Source organism: Dipodomys merriami, unplaced genomic scaffold, assembly GCF_024711535.1.
Source record: "Dipodomys merriami isolate MVZ:Mamm:240054 unplaced genomic scaffold, mDipMer1.0.p SCAF_7, whole genome shotgun sequence".
NCBI lineage: Eukaryota > Metazoa > Chordata > Mammalia > Rodentia > Heteromyidae > Dipodomys > Dipodomys merriami.
In genome coordinates, this window is record NW_027206290.1 from 26,018,066 (window position 1) to 26,035,740 (window position 17,675).

A 17,675-nucleotide genomic window follows, 5' to 3' on the forward strand; every position below is an offset into this window, starting at 1 on the left:
TATTAAGTGAAGTAAGCCAGGCCCAAAGAAACATAGGTCCCATGGTTTCCCTTATTTGTAATAGCTAGTATATGTCTGAGTCAAGCAGAAAATGTCAGATAAGGTGATGTTAGGGAAATGAACCCCAAGATATGTATTCGAATGTTTTTTCTTTTATGCAATTATTTCTAACACATTTATAAGATGATTTCTATGTTGCTTTGTATGTCCCTCCCCCATGGTATAACCCCTACTTTCACTGTATTTGATGTTGGTATAATTTGTGGAGGTGAAGGGAAAAAACAAATTGTTTAAATAGGGATACAGGTGGACCCATTGAAACAATGAGATGTACAAGTCATTATGTCGAAAACACTTTATAACTTTAGTGGAGGGGGAAGGATTGGGTAAAGGTGGGGTGAGGGGGAGGATGGGAAGGGATGGGAATTGCCTATGTAATTGGAACCCCTCTGTACAGTATTTTCACAATAAAAAAAAACCAAAAATAGAAATAATTTAGGAAGACTGAACTCTTCTACTAAAGAGAGAGATAGTCATTAAACAAATTTAGGGCAACAAGAGCTTCATATTGTTGAAACAAATTAATCTTCAGCAAATATTTTCACTTTTTAGTCATTGCTGTGGGTCTATCAAGCCTTACATAATGCAGCATAATTTTAGTCTAACCAAATATTTGGATAATCTGGGAATTTGATTGAATAAAATAGCTTCTCTTCCAAGAAATGGTTAGTGTATTCATTTTCAGAGTAATTCAACAAATTCATTTCCATAATTACTTTGATTGAACTAATGACAACTCCCTGTAGATAGTTCTTGATAGGAGAGAACATTATTTCTGCTTAATTCTCAGGGTTTAGAAAGATTTATCTAGAGATTTTAGATTTATATTACTTAATCCATTCCATGAATCATTAATTTAGCCTATAAAATTTACAGTGTATTGGTTGGGGTAGACATAGCAATTTAAATCCTTTATAGACTTTCAAGGAGGACATTTTTTTAAAAGGTCATTACCTTTGGTTAAAATAATAACATCGTTTATCAAGTGTTCCATATAAGGAAGAAAGATAATATGAATTGCATTATGGTTATTACTATATGAATGTTAAAAATACAGACAATAGAACATAGGCATCCGGCTAAAGAACAAAATTATTCATAAGGTACTGATAATTACTACTTAGCATAAGCAGAATTTTTGTTGTTTTGTTTTTGTTACTATTTGATGGCTTCATGTACAGGATTCCCATTTTAAATGAATTTTTCTTTTTCCACTCAGGTTCAGAACCCTACTCAACGTTACACCCTATTTCATGATGTGATACATAATAGAGGCAAACATTTACATACATTAGATCATCTACAAAAATACAACTTTCATTTTTATAAGGCAGAGTCTGGTGTTTAGCTATTATAGAAAACAGATGGCAGTAGCTACATTTCGACAAGTATATTCAACAGTGTCTACCCTTGATATTTCTTACCAGTGCTTAAAATATCAGGTTTGGCATAGACAATATCTATGAAAATCATGAAATGTACTTATATTTTACTATGTACCAGAGCCATGTGAAACTGCTGACTTTTTAAGCTATAAATGTTTAATGTGGTCAATTTTATATGGTTTAACATGAAACGTCTCTGGGAATCTAAAATTTGCTTTCACAGGTGTTATCAAGTACAGAAAGTCATGACTTTAGCCTTTAAATGAGCAACCAGCTTTAACCATGTCAAGCCTTTCAGTGTCATTTATAGTTTCTATGGTTGATAAATGACGTTGGGATTTATTTTCCCTATTGAAACCACTGCCTAGAAACAGTGCATGTAGTCTCAGTTCTGCTCCAGATTGTATTCATGGCCTGGGAAGATGATCAGGGATTATATTCACCACAAATCCTTCTTACAAGAAAGTTAGCATAAAATACCATAGCAGATAAAACAAGTCAAACTTATGATTGTATTAAAAAAAAGATTTGAGATCAACTCTTACACACATCAACGACTGAAAAAAGTTGACTTTAATGTGAAAGCTATCTATCTGTCTAGCAATCCTCCTTTCTTAATTTCTTGTTCCCAAACAATCCTAAGTAAAATTTGGTGACTTTTTAGAATTAGAAAGATCTTTCCTTTTCTTTCTTATTTTTTCTCCATTTAATGTCTAAGGCTATTGAAAGAAATTCAGTATTTTTGACTGCTCAGCCTTTAAAAATGATAGAAAATTTATTTAGGAAGCAATGTGTAGCCACTACTTACTTTTGAGTCTTCTATTCTAATAACAATGAGCTGCTCTGAGAAGTCCATAGCCTCAAGCAAAGAATTGCACAGATAAAGGGACTCCACAAAAGGAAATATTTGTAAGCAAATACTTGCTCCCTAATTCAGCCTCCAATTATTTAATAAGCTAAAAGTAATTATATTCATCACTTGTCATAATTTCGCCCAGTAATTTCGGTTAAACGTAATAGACACGATTTGAGTCTTTCCAAAACCAATGATTACATGGTAGAGTTTACATTTATTTTCATTCATTCAACTATGGAATCATGAAATCTCAATCCTTAAACCTCTGACCTTTGCCACAGGCAACGGTATCCTTAAAAGACTAGGTGAATCCCTCCCCACCTCTCTTTTTTTTCTAGCATTGGCGGTTGAACTCAGATCGTGGATGCTGTTTCTTAGCTTTTTCACTCAAGGCTGACTGACATTCTACCACTTGAGTCAACTCTCCACTTCTGTGCATGTACGTGTGCATATGTGTGTGTGTATGCATGTGTGTGTACATGTGTGTGGGGGGGCAGTTGGAGATAAGAGTACCATGGACTTTCCTGTCTGGCCTGGCTTTAAACCACTATCCTCCATTATCAGCCTCCTGAGTAGGATTACAGGTGTGAGCTACTGGCACTTGTCATTTTTGGTTTTGAAGAAACCTGTCAGATGTACAAGCATGAGATAGCCAATGAAATTCTCTTCAATTTGGATTCAAATAGTTTGTCATTTTGTTTTAAACAGCATGGGAATGGAGAGAGAAATACCACAGAGAATCAGAATACAAGCAAAGTAGAAAGGAGACAATTATTCCAATTATCCTTACATATTGGAAGAAATAATCTCTTTTAAGATATTTAAAATACATACAGAGACCCATAGAATTGGAGGCATATAGGTTATTAGTTTAAATCTAGTTCAGATCATTTCAACCCTCAGAATAATATTTCAGATACAATTGCTTTTGTTCATTTTATGCTATCTAAATGCAAAGAGAAATCATACTTCCCCAGACTGTGTCATTTAAGATTTTCAAATTTAAAAAGAAAAAAGTGTTTATAGCATAATGGATGTTTATTGTGCATTTGCCTCAATGTCATAGACAACTTTTCTTCTTAATAGTCATTGCAAATACGTTTCATGGCCCTATAATGTAACAATGATACGAACTGTGAAAAATGTTTCAACAACTTGAACTACTTGCTCTGAAGCAATGTAACATGGGACCATCTTTACCACTAATCATGTGCATTGGGAAGACAATTTCTTCCCTTATGCTTGCCACAAGCACAGTTTGGATTTTTTTTTTCCTAAATGGAACTGAACACACTATACATGGTGTAGAAGCACCTGAGAGATTTGTTTAGTTAAGCACTCAGGGCACAGAGCATAGGAGCACAGTATTTCCATTTACAGAGAGAATAAATAAGGATACTAACAGATACAAATACAATGTTTACTGCAGGGTCAGCTGAGGGCCGTGTGACTATATGTGATGAATGGGCTCGCTCTAGTAGCATGATTATCTTAAATCCTTCTGAGAGTCATTAGTCCCATACACATGCTATATGACATTTATATCTGACCACAATTAATGGAATGTACTATGTTTTCAATTTAATTATAGCTCTGAAATAAATCCTTAAGAATTTAGCCTCAAAAATTTATGTATTGTCTTGTTTCTGCTGTATTAGACTAATATTTTGAATGTCAGTATATTTGCTGGAGGTAAAATATATATACAACATAGTCTCTCTAAATTATTCCTTATTATATTCATCTTATATTCATATTCCTTATCATATTCATGTCATTAGATGAGTGTGCTATTCTACTCTGTGAACTTCAAGTTAGATTTTGTTTCACTTCTAATAAAATAAACCTAAATTTTATGTTTGAGACTCCATTAATCTCATCAATTAGGCTTTTAACAACATTAGTTTTTTTAAAAAATTGATTTTCATTTTCTTTCTTTTCTTTCTTTCTTTTTGTGCTACTCCTGGGGCTTAAGCTCAGGATTGGGGTTCTGTCTCAGACTTTTTCTTCCAGGTTAGAATCAGTGCCCGGCTCACAGACTTACTTCTATTAGAACCCAGGACAACACAGTTCACAAAGGATGCCAACTATTTTGACAAGTTCCCAGAGCAGTAGTTTACAAATTGTGTGAGTTTGCTATGGTTAGGGTATTAAATTAATATAATAGGCCATAAACAGCTTTTGATACTGAAATGTACTTTCGTAATTCGTTTAAGTGTAAAGAATGCAAAATTCTTGGAATGTGCTTGTGTGTGGTCATATATATATATATAAATATATATATATATACATATGTGTGTGTATTCATGAAATATATTGACTATAAAACATGAAAAATAGATACCATTATTAATCAAAAGCAGAAAATATGATGTAATCATAACCAGTCTTTCTAAAAGTTATTAAAATTCCAATAATTTATACTTACCAATAGACTCAATTAGCTACACTAAATAGTTAAGTATTAATGAACATTTGAATTATAATGCTAAGTAAATTATACTCCCTATTTTTAGCTTATGAATATCTAATTTATTGTAATTTCTATTAAACATTTTAACAGTTTTCTAGAATAAAACCTCAAATGAACATGAAAAATAAAACAAGTCAGTGCAGGAAACTATGTATCAAATATTAGGAATAGTTAACATATTCCATACTAAAGCCTTAAATTCATCTATGGTTTATCAGTTTTGGAATATACAGCAAGGGAATAGATTAACATAATCCAAGTAACCAGTCTGATGAAAGTAGGAAAATCAAATATTTCTTGAGTAAACATAAGACAGTAAGTAAGATAATGGTTAGAAATATATTTTATTTTCCTAATATAGTTTTCTAAGATTTCTTATGTCATATTAGAAATTAATATATTCCAATTGAGTGATAATTTTCTATTGGATAAACTAATTATCTGAAAAACAAAGTTTCAGATTTTCTAGACATTTATTTACTTGTTACTTTTTGTGAAAGAAATTTTTGAGAGAAATTAATAACTTCCTATTTATATTTGCCTGTATAGGTAATGTCTTCAGATTAGTTTATTTCTCGTTTGTTTTCTTTCTCTTTTAGTTTTCTGTACCCTTTGTTTTGTATATAAGCATATTGGATCTGTAGAAGAGAAAGGGAATCACAGAAACAGTAGGAAAAAGGATGAACTAATGCAACAATGATTGTCACTAGTCACTTGGAAATGAACTGTACAACTTGGGGGCGGGGAGGGGAGTCCAGAGAAGGAAGCAAGAGAAAATGAGGGAGGGGGTAACAATGTTTAAAAAGAAATGTACTCATTACCTTATTTATGTAACTGTAATTTCCCTGTTCATCACCTTTACAATAACTTAAAAAAAACTGGTTTAAGGAAAGTTATCTCATTCATTTAGTTTAAAAAGAAAGATTTTTACATATTTAATAGTTTGGAGTAACTGTAGAAAATGCTTTCATATGAATCTGTCTTATTTCCTTTGTTGCCAGATATTTTAATGTTGAGTCATATTTTATTACTTTATGGTGTGATTTTACTTGGAAAAAATCTTTACTACATAAGTAGGATTTTTACTCTGAAATTAATACTTTAGAAGTTAAGTACCTTTTACCAAAAGAATAAATTTTCTTAACTAAATATGATAACACAGGGGAAGAAAACATAAAAAAAGTTTAAAATAAATAGGTGCTTAACTTTTTCTTACTGCATTACAAATTTCAATTTACCCATTTAAGGAAATTTGGAGAAAATTAATGACATTTATGTGTGCTTTGGCATTTCTACATGTTATATAGAAACATATCAGTTTTCCTTTCTTAAAACTTCAAAGCCTAAAAACCAAACAAGACTTAACAATGAATGGCTTTTAAAAAATCTTTGATGACAACTGAATTTCTAATCTTTTAACCTACTTATAGATTCTTAGCTCATGATCTTCTTTTTTTTTCCCCTTCCAAATGGAGTTAATATGACCTGTATCAAATATACTTCAAAGTGCAGGATAAATTGGAAATCTCAGTCAAGTTTCTAGGGTTTTGTAGAAAAAAAGAGTGCAATTGCAAATGGTGGTCAAACTCTAATTTTACACATTTAAATGATTATCCTAAGTAATTTGAAGAATTTTATTTATACCAGCAAATAGACATCTCTCATAAAAGACAGAGTTGAATGATACCAGTGGCAAATCCTGGATATATACTTAATTAATAATTCAACAAACCTTTCTACATAAAATATACAAAAGAGAAAGAACAGTGTCAGATAATTATTGGTGGTGTGACAATGTATACTCACAACTGTGAAAACCAGACCACTGAACTAAAACAAACAGGGTAATAAGGAGACTCACATGATTCATTTTTGTTTTCCTAGGTGATGTAAATTCTATATTTACATCACACTGTAGTACATTAAATGTGCTACTACATTACATGTGAAGAAACTATTGTACATAATTATTAAAGATTATATTGCTCAAAATGTTAACAATCTTCTGAGCTAGTAGTAAGTCATTTTGCTAGTAGAGAGTTGTGGCTTGATGTTTAATGACTGCTCACTTGTCAGGGAGATGGTTGTTGTTGAAGGTGAGAATATTTCTGGAACTTTCTTAAAATTTGACAAACGTCGCAGCATAGATTGATACTTTTATATACTTTTATAGAAGATTTCTCTCTAGCTCATGATACTGTCTGACAGAACTTTTCTCATTGTTGAGCTTTCAAACAGAGTGACTCCTTCTCAGTCCTTCCTGCTGCTTTAATAGCTGAAGGCATGTGGTATTGAAAATCCTATATTGTCACTTCAACATTGTTCAAAGAATCTTCACCAAGAGTGGTTGCCATCTCAAGAAATCTTTTTTGTTTTTGTTGTTGTTCCATAAGAATGAGCTCTTCATCCCTTAGAGTGTTTATGATATTTCAGCAATTCACTCCTACTGCTGACCTTCTTTCTACTATGTCAAAGTTATTCATTATAGTTGGAGTCAACATTTTCTTAATATTTCTTTTAATGTTACTATTTTTACTTCCATGAATCATGCATATTTTTAATGTCATCTGGAATGACAAATTCTTCCCAGAAGGTTTTCAATTAACTGCTCAAATCCATTGGAGGAATTATTATCCATGACAGCTATGGCCTTACAAACTTTTTTTTTCCAATATTGTGGCTTGAAGTCAGAACTTGGGCACTGTTGCAAAGCTCTTCCACTGAAGGTTGGCACTCTACCATGTGGGCCACAGCTTAACGTTAGGTTTAAGCTGGTTAACTGAAGTTAAAATTATCATGGAACTTCCAACCCCGTTGGCTTCAAACCACAGTTCACAGACCTCAGTCTCCTGAGCAGTAAAGATTAGAGGTGTGAGCCACAGTTGTCTAAATGTATCATTTTTAATTTCCTTCAAAATCTTTTTTTGTATTTATAACTTGGCTAATTGGTGCAAGGGGCCTACGTCTCGGTTTATTTCAGCTTTCATGACACTTAATGATTTTGAACTTTTGATTTAAAATTGAGGACATATGACTACAATCAAAGATGGGACTATGACTGCCTGCAAAGGCTCTAAGCTCATTAATGTAGTTGTTCAAAGGTTTCAGAGCCTTATTGGAGTCTGGTTGGATGTACCAATCACTTGTTCATTAGGTGTAGTCTGAAGCTGCCCTTGATCTCTTGCTATATAGGAGATCCCCTAGGATAGCTCACAATACCGTAGCTACTTTCCCTACAGACAAACAAGGGATAGGACAAAAGAAGGGAAAAGAGAGAGAGGAAAGGAAAGACTCCACTCAGGGTCTCTATTTTATCATCCTATCACTTCTTTTTGTTGGTTGTGAGGCTTGAACTCTGGGCCTGGGCACTGTCATTGAGCTTCTTTGTGCCCCAGGCTAGTGCTCTACCACTTGAGCCACAGCACCATTTTCAGTGTTTGAGTGTTTAATTGGAGATAAGGGTCTCACAGGGACTTTTCTACTCAGGCTGTCTTTGAATCACAGTCCTCATATCTCAGCCTCCTGAGTAGCTAGAGTTAGGAGCATGAGCCACCAGCTCCTGACTTCTACCATATGTGCATACTCCAGTTGTTTGATGTGACAAACCTGGAATTGTCATTGTTGGTCTAGGATAAAGGTGAGTGGTTCTTCTATCTGCAGGACAATCCACATACTAAGTGTACAGATTTCATGAACATTTAGAAGTTAATTTTGAAGCTAATGCTTATCTTTAAAGAAGTTGTTAAATGTATTACAAGAATGAAGTTAAATATAAGGTCCATCATGACATATTTTGGGCTTTTCTGTGATCTTCTATTTCTATTTTACTATAATCATATGTCTAAATCCAGTTTTTAAGACTCTCTTATCACTATATAGAGCCTATTATATAATATTAAATAATACAAGGAATAGAGATAATCAAATATGATCATCATTGCAGAGACAAGCTGTATAGGTGGGGTGTAGAAGCCCTTATTTATGAAATATGGAAATGTGAGGATGAAGAGATAAGAGCAATGCAGATGTAACTGTAATAACAAGAGTATAGGCTTAGCAAGTCTCTGAATGCTTTAGAGATGGCATGGGCCATAACATTTACAATAGATTTAAGTATTAGAAGAAAGGAGGAGACTATCGCAATTTGCCCAAAAGACTACTATGGATGCAGATAGACTACCAGATACATTAGTGGCACAGGCTGTAGATATAAAAAACTTGGTGATGAGTAGCATCCAGAAATATTTAGTGTTTTCTCAGAGAAAGAAAAAGGATATTAAATTTTAGAAGTCCACTGGGAGACAAGATGTATCTTAGTGGAAAAGGAAAGTTAGTGGAAAATTACTAGGCTTAAAGATTTTGCATTTGGAAATGTAAAAATTCAATTAAATCAAATTGAACAAAAAGCTAAAGATAAACCAAGATGGGGAAGCATAATCTTCAATTTAAATTATAAGCTACAAATTCAGAAGTGAGTTCATGATTAAGACTTCAGATTTAGGAATCATCTGCATAGAAACAAGAGTCAATGTCTTAAGAATGAATAACATTATCAATTAGTAGAGCAGAGAGAGCTAAAAAGGGAACAGATTTTTTGACAAGAGAGATTAGTACCAAAAGGCTGAAGAGAATGAGAAGCCAGTACTGGAAAAAAACAAGGTATTTTTAGAAAGATGAAAGGTAAATGACAAGAGTCATTTGACCAAGAGCAAAAGAGTGAAAGGGTGTCTACTGGTGGGGAATTCAGGAGTAGTTTGGGAGAACAAATTTAATATAATGTTGGAGAACATTTTCAATATCATATTTAACAATCTTACCAGAATAAGCTTGAACTCAATCCTGACTATAAAGGTGAAATTCAGGATTAGGTAACTCTGAGAAAAGGAAGGCAACAGATATGATTTTCTTCCACAGGTTTGGCAGTAAGGCAAGGGGACAGATGGGCTGGAAGCCTAAAATAGTAGCATCACAAAGAGGAAAGGAAGATATATTAAAAATAGAAATGAAACTAAGAGGAACTATAAAATTTAGGAGAGGAAGTGCCAAAGTACAGATTAAAAGAGAAATATATACAAGAAAGAATTAGGCATCTGATACATAACAAAAATGGAAATTCCACAAATAACTGACATGTTAAGCATGTATCCAATTGTAGTAAAAGATAAAAAAATAGTAGTCACTAATTGTTGGGGGGTTATTAACACCCAGGATTATGATTCACCTATAAAAACTTTGGTTTTGAGCTTTACAACATCGGTGGGGGGGAGGGAAGGGGGGGAAGGAGAAGGACTGAGATGGGCGGGGAGGGGGGAGGCTGGGAAGGGATGTGAAGGGTAAACCAAAGGAGGAGGCTGCAATGCTTGGTAAGAAATGTACGCATTATCCTGCCCATGTAATTGTAACCCCTCTGTACAGTATGTTCACAAATAAAATAAAATTAAATTAAAAAAATATTTGGTTTTATGACTTGTGCACCTCAGTCCATTTTGTATGTAAAAAAGCTGATTACTTTGAGAATGTATTTGTTTAAGTGTCTCACTTTGCTGTACCAAGCCTGACCTGCCTACATGGTCTACATTCTTGACCACCAGGCAGGTGCTGAGATGAGAAGGTATGTGATGGAAATATGGTTGATCATGATCTGGAAGACCTTGTGGGTTTTCTACCAGCTATTGGCAAGGCGCTTGACAGCGTGACTTTGTTTGGATTTGGTGTGTTTTGTGAATTCTTCCACAAAAATTTGATCAGAATTCAAAGACTTTAGAAAATTCTGGAATTCTAAGACAAATATTGCAGAAGACCAAAATGGAGGAAAATCCTAGGATGAGAGTTGACATCTATTTCAAATGACTGGTATTAAGTCCAATCCAGAGTGGAAAAGAAAGGAAACTTGCAGATAACAGCTAATTGGAAACACAGGGAGTAAGTAGTCCTTATATCAATAACACAAATATTCAGTAGAAGAGAACAACAGATTGTGTTAAGGAATCTCTTTCTTTCAGAAACACTAATATGAAACATAGGTGGCACCTGATAAACCCTGCGAATACAGAGGTTAATTAGACATTGCTGTGCCTGAGAGGAAAAATTTAATGTGTCTGAAATAGAATGGAAATAGGGGTCATTTCAGTCATGGAGCTAAGGTACATGAAATCAGAGATACATAGGAATTTGGTTCAGTGAGAGATATTAATTCTTGAGTTGGTAAAGTAGATAAAATTGACTTTAAAAATATGTTACTGAGTTTTGTGATTTCATTGTTTTGAATTTTGGATTAGGAATGTTTAGTAAATACTTGCTTTTAACTTCTGCTAAATGTCCAACTTCTTGCCATGTGCACAATTCTAACTACAGAAGGAGGTTGAAATCTGAAGATCAGAGTTCAATGCCAGCCTAGGCAGGTAAGTCTCTGAGAGTTCTATTTCCAATTAATCTGCCCAAATCAAAAGTGGAGCTGTTGATCAAGTGATAGAACACTAATCTCAAGGAAATATGCTCAGGGATAGTACCCAGACCCTAAGTTAAAGCCACAGAACTGGCAGAAAGGAAAAGAAATCTGACTTCTTGCATCAAGGAAAAGCAATATTTGAAACTATTTTGCTAATGTATAGTTCCATAAAGTTTTTATGTTGTCAGTCATCAGTAGAGTTTGTCAAGTTATAGTTTTGATATCATGTCATTCACCACACACACGTGAAGACACTACTTAAGATCATCCAAGAAATGAGTAAAAAATAAAGCTCAAAGAAAATATTCTTGAGCAATTGAAGATGGGAGAAGATATAGCTGGAATAAATTGGAATAGAGCTCCGAAACTAATCATGTTAGGCAGGAAGGAAAAAAAATCTCAGGGTTATTTTAGGAGCTAGTCAGGAGTTATTTGTAACATTCAGCAGGAGGAAGGGAGAGGGAAATTCCATTTTTTTCTTTTTTCTATTTTTTCCTTCTTTCTGTGGAAGATGTGGCTGTTCTCTGCCAGACCAAGCCTGACACATGGTCTATGATGCCTTAGAAAGAGTGGACTAAAATGAGCTTTTCAAATTCTAACTTGCATTCAAAATGCTTGGAGTATTTGTTGCTGGGTGCCAGTGGCTCAAACCTGTAATTCTAGCTACTTAGGAAGCTACGAGCGGAGGTTTGCTTTTCCATGCCAGCCCAGACAGGAAAGTCTGTGAGACTCTTATCTCCAATTAACTACCAAAAGACTAGAAGTGGAGTTGTGGCTCAAGTGGTAGGGAATGAACCTTGAGCAAAAAGGCTAAGGATAGTCCCCAATCCCTGAGTTCAAGCCTAAGGACCAACAGAAAAAAAAGAGTAATTAAATGAAAAGAATATTTGTTTCCCTTCTAATATGTGAAAGAAAGCTGAATCTGTTTTACCATTTGAATAAATGGTGAATAAGCACATGTAAACTGTCATCTCCCAAACAGTGAATAGAAATCTTTTCAAAAAGAATCATATCAATGGCCAGCAATACATTTAATTCAATGATATCCAATTATTATTCTCTGAAGAGTATTCCATCTTACAAGGTAATAAATAATGGCATAAAAACCAAACATGTATCTTTTTATAACCAAAAATAACTCCTAAAATTATGAAAAATAACCTCAGAATAGTGGCTCATATTTATAATCCTAGCTACTCAGAAGGCTTAAGTAGATATAATTGTAGTTTGATGCCAGGCAGGAAAGCATTCACAGTACCTTATCTTAAAAAAAGTTGGGTGTGGTGGTGTGCATATGTTAGCAGTGCTATGGCAGGAGGCATGAACAGGAGGAGGATGGGTATAGGCAATGCCAGTCAGAGAGAGACCTTATCTCCAAAATAACTCAGACAGTCTGAATCCTAGACACTCAGGAGGTTGAGAGCTGCTGAACTCCATTCAACAGCAGCCAAGGAAGACAAATCAAAGAGAATCTTACTTCCAATTAACAGATAAAAAGCTAGAAGTGTAGTAATAACTCAAGTGATAGAGCACCTGACTAGCAGGTGCAAAGCCTTAAATGCAAACACCAGAACAGCCAAAATAAATAAGGAAATAATTATACATAACTATTTAATAAATTATACCTATATACATATATAAATCTGTCTATCTATCTGTCTGTCTGTCTGCCTGCCTGCCTGCCTGCCTGTCTATCTATCTATGTCAATTTTCACTCAGCATGAAACAAAACTTGTAGGTTCTTGACACGAGAAGGAGGTGAAAATGGGAAATGCCCACTCTATAGTTAAATTTAAAAAAATAAACTTTTCTAAACATTTCACAAATGAGACGTTGGTGTTGAAATTGTGAAAACAATGGATCTTTGACCTATGAATCCCTTCACAGTGAAGCACATATGTTTTCCACTAGTAAGCATTCACTCAGCAATTTCTTCTGTGAACATTCTTTGACTGTACACAGTCCTTTCTTTTTTCCATTCTGCCAAATTCTAAGACAACCATGAGAGAAAATACCTCTCCCAGATTTGAAACTGTGAGAGTCATCTGAAGACAACAAAGCATTCATTTGATTGTAATTGATTCAACTGAACTTCCTGGAACATCAAAATCTCATTAAACAGCAGCTATTGAATAAGAATATCACTTAAGATACACTCAAGGATGGATCCAGTCCAAATCTAACTTAATACTCTTGTCTCCAGACCAACTATGGGAAACTGGTACCTCACGCCTGTGTTATATTGCCAAAAGAGTTATTTGACTTTAGCTCTATTTACTTCTTGAAGGAAGCCTACAATTTGCTCTCTAATGGTTCTTTACATGTATAAGAAAGTTATTAAATAAATTTGTTAATAGGAAGTGATCACCATGTTTAAGAGCTGGTTTCCAGGACTAACTATAGTCTGTGAAATTGAGATGACTGTATCACTGGGAGAAAACACTGTGGTTACTGCTTGGGGATCTGTGATTGGGCATTAATGCTCAAAACCACAGAACAGTTGGTGTTCTGAAGGCAGTAACTAGCAGAAGCCAAGGTCCATGAAAACCCTTAACCATTGGTGCATACTTGCCCTTAAGGTTGGTGAATAATTCAGAGCCAGAAATAACTGGTCTCTAACTTGGAGCAGAGGATCAGAATTCTCAGTGGTCCAACGTAACAAAAAATAATAATATACTTACATCATGTTTATTAACTGTGGAATTTAAAAATTTGGTACTGGGAATTGAATCCAGGATGTTATACTTGCTAGACAAGCTCTTTGCCACTATGCTACATTCTAGCCCTAACTCTGGATTGTTTTCTATGTTTTTTCCTCTTTACTACCTGGTTAAATTATGAGTAGCCAGCAAGGAACAGAGGAAAGTTCTTGCTTCCTCATATCTCTTTTTATCTTGCAAGTAGAGTATGAATAGGAACAAATGTACATCTCTTCATCCTTGATGAGCCCAGGGAGAAAGAAGTATCTTTTTCCTCCATACATTAGGAGTAAATAAACTGGACATGTTAATCAACTCCATAGTAACCACAGACCATACTTTCTTGAAGAAATGATATGCTAGAACACTTCTTTTAACTCTTCTCTGTTAAATGTACTTAAAACATATGTGCTTTTTCATATTGTTAAATTGCTGCCCCCATCTGGCATTTTGCTGGCTGAATTGGAGTTGGACAAATGGTATATCTTGGTACATTCATTGCTTCTTGAATGTTCTTACATTCTATTTACTGGTTTATATACCAATGAAATCATCTTAGAGGTAATTTAATTCCTTTCTTTTAAGTATAAGAAAAACTGAGACACAATAAAGTAAAACACATTTCCATGATTAGAAAGAAAATATATGGAAAGCTGAATCCAGATCAGAACTTTTTTTCTTCTGGTATAATTATTTTTCATAATCACGAGCCCTATTATATTTTAAAATGGAACAGTGAAACCATAGAAAAACCTGGAAGTTTCCAGGGCACACAACTTACACCAAGACCTAACCTCTTTTTCTGAGCAATGGTAAATTATAAATGAAGCTGACACAATCTTCTTGACAAAAACCTAAGCTTTCTACAGGTGAAAGGAAAGTTCTAATCTATGCATCTGGAAATCTGGCAGCTAGGCACATTATCTCTACTACAATAATCTCTCTGTCCATTGATGATCAATCTTGAGAAAGATCCACATATGAAGTCATTTTCTGTACAATAGGAAGCATTTTTGATGGTGATAAGACTATAATAAAACTGAAGAACTGTGTCTTGGTGATGTCATAGCTGTTATAATGTCATAGTGTAACATTGCACTCGTGTGTTTGTGATAATGACCAAGGAAACAAACTTATTGAATTGTCAGTCATGTGAGAATGTAGCCAATGCAATTATAGTATACATAAAATTAAGAATGTCTTTTCTACTATAATTTTATCTTCTTTTAGAGCTTTTTTCAAGTTATTAAAGTAAGCTTGCTATAAAACAATATATCATGTTATTTTGGTAGTTATCTTGCATGTATCAGGTTTACTGTATCTCTTGATTCCATCATTTTTTCTTATGCTGGACTTATCTCATGTTGTTTTCCTTATCATGGCTCTGAGAGCCATGGGAATTCATTTATATCCATATATTTTTGTACACTTCATATACCTTAGGCTACATCATATTATTTTTTGTAATTATACTCTAGGATGTTGGCATAATGTAGAAATTGTGCAACACTGCAGTTCTCAGGACATAGCTCCATCCTTAAATAACATATCAACATATATAATTATTTACACACATCAATTTAGAACTTCATATTAACAAATGTAGTCATAATTCTACAAATGAGCATATGCACATATGTATGTTGTTATTAAACTAATTAGAATTTGGGTAAGAGTCTCATGGACTTTTCTGCCTGGGCTGGCTTTGAACAGTGATCCTCATATGGCAGCCTCTGAGCAGCTAAGATTACAGGTATGAGCCACGAGAACCCAGCAAATACTAATTCTTTTACAAGAACATTTGGTAGTAATTCTAAAATGGTATACTATTTTCTATGTGATTATTCTTCATTTGCAACTCTCATATTTATAATCACTTTCATGTATGTGCAAACACCATGATTACTTAATTGTCCCGGTATTAAAATACATAATATTTCTGAATAATTACTGAATACAGCTTTCAGTTTTCTTAAAGTTAGATGATTGCATTGAGGTTTAACTTTTTGATGTTAGTAGGTCATATTATTTTGTGTGCAGCTAGTTATTTTTTTAATGAATAGTTGTTTGAGGTCAATAAGAAAGAAACAAGTGAGTATTGAGTTGGACAGCTGTCTCCAAAAGGAGTCTATGTATTCAGGTAGACTATTGAATCATGCAATAATGCTTTACTGTGCAAGTAAAGTCAAATAATATCTGATCCTAATGTAAGATATGATCCTTTTCTTTCTCCTCTATTACCCCTCTACTGTGTTCCTCTCCTTCTTTCCTCCTCCTCTTCCTTATGGTCCCTTCAACTATGTGCTTAAATAACCCTCTTTAATTCCACTAAATGTTTACTGAGTATCTATTGTGTGAAAAGAACATTCTGACTGGAGTCTAAAAATCCAAAATTCATGTTGCCTATCAACAACATGAACTACAAAACATAAAAACTGGGCTCAAAATTAAGTTGCATTTTCTCCCATGGTTAGTATTTTGCATGTCTTTTTGTGTTTATTTCTTGCCAGTGTTTGCTTAGATTGTGAAGTCCTCAGGGTTTGGGCCCATATTTAAATAATTCTCTTTGTACAGACCTTAAAATAGACCAGTGTCGAATTAGTACTTTAAAATTCTTTTTGATGAGTGAGTGAATTTAGGCTCAATTCCCTGATAGAAATCACTATGATTTCCAAATTACTTAAAGGTTTTATTTAAAGCTACTGAAATGTAGCAATTAGTAAAAGCTACAATTCAGTAGTATCTTTGAGGAATATAGAATTCTAGTTTGCATTTTTTTTGGGTCACAATCCAGAAAGAATGTTTCCTCTCTAAAGTTACCAATATTGTGACATTAAATATTCGAAAGGAAAACAAGACAAGGTCATAGGAACTCTTGAAAGTGATATTTTATGCATCTTGGTATTTTTCATGCATACCGTATGAGTGCAGACATTGTAATTCAAATCAATGATTTACTAGGGGACTCGGTGGGAACCCTTTGAGCAAGATAGAAACAAATGTCTGGAAGGGTAAAAGCATAATCTCTTACAATTTAATATAAATATGATTCTATCTAGAAAATGACAACAGGAGATAGGAGGCCAGAGTAGCAGAATAATGGAATGAGATTTCTAATTTAAGCAGAAGATGAAGAATATTTTTGCATTAAGGGTAAACAATTTCAGAAAAGCAACACTCAAATCTGGTTCAAGTTGAAGCATTGGTAGTCAGAGATACATGAGATTGCAAGAACTATTACCTGCTGTTGGGAAGAAGAAACAGACTTACTTTAAGGACTTTCCTGATGTGGCCACCAGTGAAATACAAAGTCTTGGAAGAAAAAGAAGTTAAATAACATGGTCCAGGCTGCTATTTTTTTATGTTACCTAATTTTCACCTCACAACATTCTGTGGGGGTCAGGAAGGCAATTAGATAAACTGCATACACATACTACATTTGTAAGGCACTTAAACACCCCCAAACACACACACACACACACACACACACACACACACAGAATCAAGAATTCAATGTATATCTTACATTACGCAAAGTGAGGGAAGTGTTAGGTTGAGAGGAATGGGTGAAAATGTTGAAAGGACTAACATTTGTCAAGGCTTATTTTATTCCTACACTGCTTTGTGAAATGACAACTCCTTTTGTATAACTAATTAAAAATAATTTTAAAAATTAAAGGAAAACAATATGAAGCTATCAGTGCATGAATTGCAAGGAAGACTTTTTTTAGTTGGAGTGCAGACATTTGAATCT

General features: G+C 34.0%; 1 protein-coding gene across 1 annotated transcript in view; it reads right to left on the reverse strand.

Annotated features, from left to right (window-relative positions):
• Olfm3 (olfactomedin 3) overlaps nt 1-17,675 on the reverse strand; it is a 201,142-nt gene that overhangs the window by 89,523 nt on the left and 93,944 nt on the right. The gene's annotated exons all lie outside the window — the stretch shown is intronic.